Here is a 10640-nt window from a genome sequence, read left to right on the forward strand (position 1 = left end):
GCTGCAAACACCAGGACCCCATACTTACCTTGGTTCCTGTTCAGGATGTTCCACTTGGCATTCCAGATCCCTGTCTGTGGCCTGGGAGGGCAGGAGAGGATGACCCAATGCCTTGGGAGCCTGCACCCATGTGGGAGACTCGAAAGAAGCTCCTGGATCCTGAATTTGGATGGACTCAGCTGGAACCATTATGGCTAATTTGGCAATGGATCAGCAGATGGAAGATTTGTCTGTTTCTCCTTCTTTCTGTAAATCTGTCTTTCTTCCAATAAAAACTAAGCGAAACTAAACTAAACTAAACTGAACTAAGCTAAACTAAACTAAACTAAAAGAATAAGGGAAAGTAAGAAAGACAAGAAAACTCAAAGAAGAGCAAATGCTCTAGAGAAAGTTTATCAGAAGGTAGCCTTACTGGGCAATGATGGATGTGTTGTGCTGTGAGCATGGTGCTTGAGATACTAAGAAAATTCCTGGTGACCCTGAACAGCAGTGCACATTAAATGGTGTTGATGGATTTAACATAAATTGGCTGAGGAAAGGCTGCACAGATAGCTGAAGCAGGGGCTCTGAATGGATTTCTAATTGGATTAAAAGGATATGACTAAGTAGTCCATATTATGCTGGTCATTATGCTCCTTATCATAATCCATATTTCTCCACAGTGATAAAGGAATTAGGTGGGAAATTGAGGAGAATGCCAATCAAGGCAGAATTCTATCTTGCCTACTAGATATGCTTGTTGCTCCCTTTGTGCCACTTTGCATAGATTTAAGACATAATTACAGTTTTGATGACAGTCATTTGGTGGACTATAGAGTTCCTATTTCATGTTTATCTTCCAAATGATGTATCTTTTTAAAATGATGGGTTATGAATGAGACCAGACACATTCAAACTATTCCAGGGTGGGTTTTATAAGGCAATCACTCATTATCGTTGTGATGCTTTCTAGTTAATAACTTTTTAAAAGTTGCTTGTAATTGAGTGCTCGGCTGATAGTAATTCACATTCATCTTTCCCAGGGAGTTGTATAGGTTTTTTTCTATTTTCCTTTTAATGTATAAGGCCTAATTCTTTTTTTCCCTAATCCTGAAATTGGACATACCTATTTTATTTTTATATAGTTTGTTTATTTCAACTTCTTCCTATCCCAGTAGAATTTGTAGAATCTAATCGGGTCAAACTAGAATAAATCTAAAATTTTCCATTATGATATTTTATTTCGTGAGAATATGCTTACCATATACTTTAAGTGAGAAGGACACTGCCAAAGAAACAGTCTGGCATTGCATGTACAAGACTTCAAGTAACTCTTAATCTCATTCTGATTTTGTGGTATAGCTATCCTCTTAAGAGAAAATGACATTTTAAATTAATTGAGAAAAAAAAATTGTTGTGATTGTTGTGGCTAGAAACTTCATTTGGTGTTAATTTGGCATACATACTCCTATGATGAAAATTGTTGTGACAATATTGAAACAAATACTTGGAAATTAGATCCAGTAGGAAGAGAATAAAAATTGGTTTTCTAATGAAATAGGCTTATATGATTTAGGTGGTAATTGACCAACAAATGACACACATTACTGTTTTTAGATGAATTACAGAAGTCATTTGTAAAGTAGGAAAATCACTGAATTTTTCACTTTCAAATATGGACATAACTCAAATTACGTGTCTGTCTGTGGTATGATTGTCTTAAGCTGTAAATACATAATATTCTCTCAGAGAAATCTGTATGTTTTTGCGTGTGTATAGCTGCCACAAGATTTTCTTAAAAAGTGAATGAAAATATCAATTTGCTTCTCATAAAAATGGCTTCAAAATCTTCTTTTGTTATTTGGCAGGGAAGAATTATGAAGGATCCAAAGTATGTAAAACAGCATCAGATTAGTCATAAGACAACTTACAGTCAGAAAAAAAGAAAAAGTAACCAAAATGGCAGATGCATCAGAAAGAGTAGCTGCATATAATTAAGTAGAGAGGGCTCCGATTGACCCCCTTCTCCACTGCTTTCCCAAAATCAAACCAATGTTCTGAAATTGGGCTGCTGATTAGAATGTCCCAAGGAGCTACAAAAAAAAAAAAACATTGAAATTCCCAGTTCTCTCATTTGGAGATTTTAACTCACTAGGTGTAGGCTAAAACCCAAGAAACTACATTTTTCTCAGTTCCTTTGGAAACCCTGGTATAGTCAGTCTACATATTGACTTAAAGAATACAATACAGAAAATAATTTTCCTACTGCTCCTGAGAGTCATGTAGCAAGAGAATGCATTTAATATTCATTAAACATTATCTTTGTAGTTAGGGCATTCCTAAGAGAAAGGTATTATTATCCAAATTTTCTCCATAAATGATGCTAAATAAATTGTCAGAGATCTCAAATTGTCATCTTCCAATAATTTGCCAAAAAGACAGAAAGAGAAAGAAGCAAAGTATCTGAAATATACTATAAGAAAGCATTGAATAATTCCTTTGGCAGCATACAAGCAAGTCTAAAAAATGTGACACTGTGCACCTGAAAATACTGAATATTACTAAAAAAATTCCCATAAATGCAACCATGGAAAACTGCAAGAGTCTCTAGTGTTACCTAGCCTGCTTTGCCCTTGTAAACAAACAAGCACAAGAAGCTCATCGAGAGAATTGACACACATGTTCAGAATCTGAATCAATGTAAGATCCAACTTAACTTCCTGATACATATAGGATAATTTTTTTTTCAAAATAAACAATCAAGAAAGTCATAGAGTATGGTACGTGGTTCCACTCTAACGTTTTACTGCTCCGGCAAGAAAAGCTCACTCTTTCAGAATTAATGGGAAATATCTGACTTGCTGCAGCCTGCTCCCCATGAGCCCATGACACGTGTGTGTAAGGTGGGGAGATATGGCGAGGGTGGAGAATTCCAGACTGCTAAGCAGCAACAAAATTCTAAGTTCCTTTGTATTTCCATTAAAACATTTTATCTCCTCATGGCTATAGCCTCCCTTTAGTCTGTTTATTCAACTAATATTCATTGATCATCTGCTGAACTTTGGACAATGTATCTTCATTCCATATGCTGACTCCTCTCCTGAGAGATCTTGAATATGAGAGCCTGAGTAAGAATTACATGTCTATTATTCATTTCATGTTTTAATTTAATGAGTCTACATGAAACCAGACCTTGCTTATGCAACGATGGCTGATAACTGCCAATAACAGTTGTGAAAGATAAGAAAGATAAATAGCATCAAGCCATTTCTTATTCATGTTTAATTTCCCTTACCATTGTATTTGTCATCGGCTACTGGGTTTTCTAAGTGAGTCAATGTGAAATTTTATATGATAAAGAAAACCAAACGACAATAGAACAAAATATTGGAATCAGTTATAATATTCACATAATTCTCTAATTTTGTTTTCACTGAACCTGTAAAATATGTCCCTCACCTATAACTGAAGGAAATAGGGGGATTGTTCTAGTATAACCACCTATGATTAATAACGTGTCCTAGAAAATATTTTTAACAAGACCTTTGCACCACTCCATAATCACCATTTTTCCCCCTATACAAATATGTACACTTTGCATTTTATTGATGTGAGAGTTCCTGACTGGATGCAATATCTTTAGGAAGAAATAGGATCAATAACTCTTTCAATACTGGTTTTTACTGCGACTCATGGGTTTTCATATTTTTGTTTTTATTTTCATCTCTTCAAAATACTATTTTTTCTCTTATTCAATTATTTGCTGACTCAGAGATCATACAGTAACATCATTTTCTCCAAGATGACTTTTTTGTATTATTTTTCATTTCTTCATCAACACATTGGTTATTCAGAAGGGTGCTATTTAACTCCATGGTGTTGCAAATTTTTTAAAGTTTATTCCTGTTGTTGATTTTGTTTTATGGATTTTTAGTTAAGGGAGTGTATAGTAACAGTGCAACTGAGAGTATCCTATCCAGATGTGACGATACAGTGCAGTATGCATCTCTATTTCCCAATCAAGGATGGACTCCCAATTAAACTGTTGGATATATCTTGACAATAAGATGCTGGACTGTCTGCCATTATCAGTACCAGCAATGTCAGGATGCAACTTAATAGCAGAATGATGAACTTGTTACAGCTTATGAAAACTACAATATTGTAAATATATGGAGAAAATCAGTTGGGGGAGAGAATTTGGGGAGTCTGGAAGGGACATCACAGAACCTATGGAGTTGTATCATCTAATTCAAAATAACTAGAAGAAGAAAAAAAGAAATCCTACAATGTCTGTAGTTGGGATCTTCTACGGCAAATGGTTAGAAAAGTTGAAGCTCAATTCTAGGGTAGTTTTTAGAATGTTGTGCCTGCAATTTGTTGCCTAATGTGTCCTCTTCACCTAAAGCTTTAATGAGCTTGTACTTCAAAAATGAAGCTACGTAGAACACTAGATAAGTTTGAAGGGATGACCATGACTATCACATTTTTTTTTTCCAGATAAAAAGCAAAAATATTTAAATCTCGAGCAATTGGCTATGGCGCATCTACAATACCATCTAGAATCAGATTCAAGAATTCATTCTGGTGCAAGTGAGATACATATTGTGGAGCAAGCTATTTCTCCTGTCTTGTCTACTCTTTTCACAATATTCGACCAAGTATCATGATCAAGGGCAGGAACTATATTTTTTGGGTTCACCACTAAGTTCTCCGCATTAAGGTTATAATAGAAGATGTTAGCTTCTGTTGACTTAATGAGATGTTCTAGACTTCATGATCTCTAGGACCCAATTAGCCTTCTGTAGGTGTATTCAGTCTGGCACACACTTGCCTCCTTTTGAATCCTGGTTGTAAGGAACTCATTTTTCACCCTACCTGAACAGTTTAGGCAAATCTTTTCGCCCATTTTTATTTCTGATTTCTGTGTCTGTGACCACCACCACTCTAAAAAATTCTGTATCAACCCAACTTTATCTAAATCTGTTCCTTTATACCTTCATCCAACATTCGTATTTGTGCATTGTATACATCTTCATATGCATTCTCCCTGAGATTTCTCATCATACATAGTTCACTACAAAATGAATTTGAACTTAACTGGAAAATTCAGTAATAATATTATTTGTTTATATGCTATAATGTTCCCAAGAAGTCAGAAATTAGCTGGAAAAAATTCTAAAAATTTAAAGAAAAGTAAAGACTTTCTGAATTAAGTGCGAGGTTAGAGGAAGTGAATGCTCTGTGACAAAGACTTCACATTGAGGCTAAGGGCAGATCCCATTAACAGAGAAAGACAGGTTTCACTCCTGGAAAAGAAACTTTAATAGCATTGCCCAATCCCTATATTTCAGTCATGAGGCATTGATTCAAGTAACCATTTTTTTTCCTCACTTGCAGGTAATAGTAGAAATTAAGTTTTTCCCAGTGGACTAAACTTTGAGATCAGGGCATTTTTTTTTCTCAATGGTTTTGTTTCATCCAAATATATATATTTTTTCATATAAATATAAATGTTCCCCATTGCCCTTTGAAGAACTAGAGTAACACAGTACGTAATTGTTTAGGAAAACTGACAACTAATTATTCTAAAGCCAAAAGAAGTCTAGGCACTTAGATAATGAAATGTCAATCAGTGTAATAGAAGTGTCACTACTTAATACTTGTCTGTGTTTGAAAAGAATACATATTATTTGAAGACACATCTGGGTGCCTCTGCAGCCAGAAATAGTGTGTTTAATTTTGTATGCATATGTGCGTCTGTGTCTGTTCAACTGTCAGCTTACGAATTCTGCTCTATGTTGGCCTTATGGGAACACAATTGCAAAGCTTGCATCTATAACTGCATTTCTGCACATTGCCAGCATTTTTTGCTTACATTGAATAGTGCCTAAAATCTAACTCCAGACCATCAACTAAAGATTTTGCATCAAAAGGAAAACATTTTCCATGAATATTTATGTAAAACCATGTTCTGTATGAGTGAAAATGAGAAAGTCTCAAATTAAAAACTGATTTGACTGTTATGTGTAGGTAATAATTTCAAAATGGGGAGATATTTCTACACTTTATTAAATATCTGAGACATTACATCAAGTATTGTGTTTTGTGTGCTTTTTCTTTTTTTTTTTTTTCCTTTTTCTCCTTATGTGGAATCAAATTCTGACTTTTTTTTATAATATTGTATATGAAGATTTTCCAGATCCAGAGCAAAAAAAAATATATATATATCTTTTGTTGTGAGGAAGTAACATTTTAAAAGTGATATCTCAAAACTAAGTATCATGGTTAACACAATCTAGTGCCACTTCTTTGTTATAGTCCTTCAATTTTCTTTTGTGCTACTTACTTGGCAAGTAATGACCGGTTGACAACTGTATTTATGAGAAAATACACTTAAAATGTTTTTGAGTGACCAGAGGCTGTTGAAACAAATGCCTGGGAATCTGTGGCATCATAGAAATTTCTTGTCTAAGAATTCAGAAGGTGATACATCTGAGATTTTAAAAAGTGTTGGCAATACCAGCTTATCTCTGGAGACTGGGGGAGGATCCTTAGAACCCTGCTTTCATGGATTGCTTGGCAGTCATTACACAAGTCCATCTCTGAATTCTTCCACACACAAAGCTTTCTCTGCTACGGAGAAAACTACTCCTTTTCCCCCTCTCTTCTGTGTTTTTAAAGGATGCATGTCATTGGATTAAGATGAGCCAGGTAAATAACCTAGCCTATCTTATTTTGAAATTCTTTACTGATTTATACTTACAAAGTTCCCCTTTTCAAATATATTTACTAACACTTGGCAGTTCACACATGGACTTACCTTTTGGGAGCCCAACACTCAATGTTCTATGGGATGTTTTAACTATTTCTTTTCATGAGTTATATGGTATATTTTCAGTATTTAAGACGGAATGTGTGTTAACAATTACAAAACCTAAGTTTTTAAACCTAGGTAGATTTAATCTTTTGGTTATCCTATAGCTAATTTTAGATTATTTTAATGATTTATTTATTTTTATTTGAAAGGTAGAGAGAGAGAGAGAGAGAGAGAGATCTTCCACCCACTGGTTCACTGCCCACATGGCTGCAATGGCCAAAACTGCACAAGTCCACAAGTGGTCTGGGAGCTTCGACCAGGTCTCCCACATAGGTTGAGTGCAGGGACCTAAAGACTTAAGCTGAGCTGAATCATAATTGGTGCAGCCAGAGCTCAAGCCAGATCCTATATGGGATGCTGGAAACACAGGCAGAGATTTAACCTATTATGCCATGGCACTGGTTCAGTAATTTCAGATTTTAAAAACAATACAGGAGCCCTTACTTGGGACTTTAGGAATTTAATACAAAGTTATAATATTAAAATATTTTCTATAATTATTATTAAGATATTAAAATTCCATAAAAGGGCAAAAACAGGATCGATGTTGTTTGTTTCTATCTATGAGGAGGAAGCAATAACAAATGAGCACCAAAGATGAGGTATAAGAAAAAGCATCAAAACTTAGCCAAGTTGCATATTTTGCCCAATATGTTTTGAGTAAAGATCATGTACTACACATATATTTAAGACTTGATGTCTATATTTCTACTTTTCAATATATTCTATATTTTTAAAAGTTCATGTTGTAGTTTTATACATAAGAAACATACAAAACAGAAGCTCAAAAGTCCATACGTGTCACACACAGAAACATGGGACTTCAGAATGACTCAGCCAAACCAAAGGTGGTCTAACTCTGCTCCCTTAATACAAATCCTTAAGAAGAGAACAACCCACCTTTATCCTTACTTGGTAAGGTCTGGAGAGGGGAAGCCTATTTCTTTACAACCGAATTCTTTCTGCTTTTCAACACCATCAATAGTTTTAAACCTCCTCCCAAAGTGGAGTGTAATCTGCCTCCATGCCACATTCAGATGTGACTAAGTGCTACTTTGGATGGAATTATTGCTTGTGCACTATACAACTTCAGAGATTACAATGAGGATGGGACCTTCCAAATTTGTGCAGTATCACCACCCTATCTTGTCCTACAACGTCACGCAAGTTTCAGAAATCCTCTCTTCCCTTCTGTTTTTTCTTCCTCTCCCTGATTTTATTTTTCCTTTTTCTTAACATTACATGTCCTCTTCAGAGCATATGGCTCAATATTATTTCTTGTAGTTATCATATTTGCATCAAGTTTTTCCTTAGAAAAATGACTATTTTTTTTACCCTGAATTTCTGTAACTGTGTGGTTGGCTTTTAGACTTAAGAAAAACTGACAACACGCCTTCAAATGATTCTTGCTTGACTCATGATTATAGAAACTCCTAAGATGCACACAATGAAGGACAGATTTCTTGTAACCAAAAATGCAGGGAATAGAGGGGTGGGTCAGAGTGAGGGGAACAAGTTGAAGAATATGTATCTCTTTATTCAGTTTTCACAGCAAACATGCATATTATTGTAGTCTCAGGTTTTCCTAAGGGCAGAGAGAGTAGTTTTGTCGTCTGGTCTTACTCTTTATTGCTGATTCTCCCACATACAAATTCCGCACAAGAAGTTTTCTCCTTGACGCCTCCCCGTCCCCATTTCCTCTATGGACTATTGTCTGTTTTTCCTCACAGGCTCCCATTCATTGTTCAGACTTAAGAGTGTACCTTATTCAGACTCAAGAGCACACAGGGCAAGAATTTAGCCACTAAGTCATAACACCAAGTGCATATTGTTTTATTTTGTTTTGGTGAACCAACCATTAAAGCATATCCTTGCAGTCAGATTGAAAATGAGTTGGAGCATCAAAAGAGGGCTGAAATTTGATATTAGACTAACAAGACTGATAGAAACTGCATTTAAGGAAATTTTATTAACCAAAACTCAGCAAAATGGGAAAGATCAATGTTCCCCACTACTGAGTGGCCTGTCAAATTTTATAATTGATAGGAAGTGCATCATGTGACATTTCTGGCCTGGTGTTGCCTTATCTTTGGAAACCACAGGAGTAAGTCTTATTTTCCTAAGTCAGCTCCTTTGTGTCAGAAAGTTGAAAGGCCAAGAGAGGTTGTTCACATGGACATGGAAACAGAGTCTATGCAGTGCACAGCTGATAAATGAGGCGGCCGAGTCATCACTATAAATATCCAGAGCTAATGATCTCCACTTCATGATCTTGAATAAGAAATGCCATGAATCAGGAATCATGGTCTGTTTGTCAAATTAGAAAGAACAGAGTACAAACTAAATTCATAATAGTATTATAGTGTGTTTAAAGTGAATATTTCTGGGCCACTTTTCATGTATGTTCACAACAAAATATTTTTTAAGTAGTCAATAAAAAAGTTCATTTCATCAAATATGTTTGGAGAAATGTTCAAGCTATAGGTCTCTTTAAGAGACTTATGGAGTGAAGCATATTATGAAATTTGAATTATAGAAAAGTCTATAAGTCATATAACTGAAAGTTTACTTGAATCTTGAAAAGTAGTAACAACAAAAATCCTTCCTGTTGATCAAAGGAGGATGTGAATCTGCTTCTATTTTAAATTTCAATAAAACTGTTGTTGCTCTTCGTGTTGGCTGTAAAACATATTGATGGACCTGAATCCTGGAAGAATGAAGATGAACAGCTGAGAAAAACATCCCCAGCTTCACCTTTCTACAAATCTTTACCTTGTAAGAGTCAGTCTAGGAACACCATTCAAGGTCTGAGTTACAGCACATGGGTGAAGAACAGCTTTTGGATATAAATCTTGCTGTCCACGATCACTGTGCTTTATGTACACATATATTCAGAAGGGAAATCTTCCTGGCATACCTACTCTCCTCTTTCCCAACTACTATAAGGTTTATTTCTGAAATGCTCACACAGTTAGCTGTCAAAGAGCTTGTAAATGTCCTTGGAGAAAACTCGGATGTGTTCTCTTCTTCATTTGCCTTGACCTTTCTAAGACATGGTCTATAACTCTTCCCCTTTTATCTCAGTTATTCCTCATTTTCTTCCCAGATCCAGAAAACCTGATTGAGGCACTCTTTTACTGAACTGATAATTGTAATGAAAATTCTTTCTTGGCAACATTTGCATTTTGTTCAAGATAAAAAGACAAAAAAAAATGTGGGTTAATACCCAGGAAGCCTTAGAAATCTGGTTTAACAGTCAAATATGAACATGACCTTGAAAAAAAATTAACCCTGCACCTCTATCACTCATGAAATGAAGGAATGTGACTTCATGATGTCTTTTTACTTTGATATTCTCAAGTATTACCGAACTCGCAGGAAATGGTTCTGAACTTCACTTACACGATTCTAATTAGCTTAGAGTTTCACCCATACCCTAATAGTGCTACGTTAGGGAAATATTAATGTGGCTAGCGTAGCATTTAATGTGACTGACATCACATCGCAATTCAAATTCTGGTCCACTATTTCATAGTTGTGTGGTATGGGGATATCACTTAACCTATCTATTGCTCAGTTACCTTCAATAAAAAATATATATTTAACATCAGCTCCTCTGTTACAGAGTCTTGCAAATTAAATGAATTAATATGCAGAAATCAATTAAAAACGGGTGCTGTGTAATTGTGGGATTTATATTAGTATTAGTAAAAATAAAGTATTTAAATATTATTTTTCCTTTTTTATGTAAATTATTGGCAATGGTGATTGGTGCAACACT

Source organism: Ochotona curzoniae, unplaced genomic scaffold (genome assembly GCF_017591425.1).
Source record: "Ochotona curzoniae isolate NIBS_2020 unplaced genomic scaffold, NIBS_Ocur_1.0 contig_3432, whole genome shotgun sequence".
NCBI lineage: Eukaryota > Metazoa > Chordata > Mammalia > Lagomorpha > Ochotonidae > Ochotona > Ochotona curzoniae.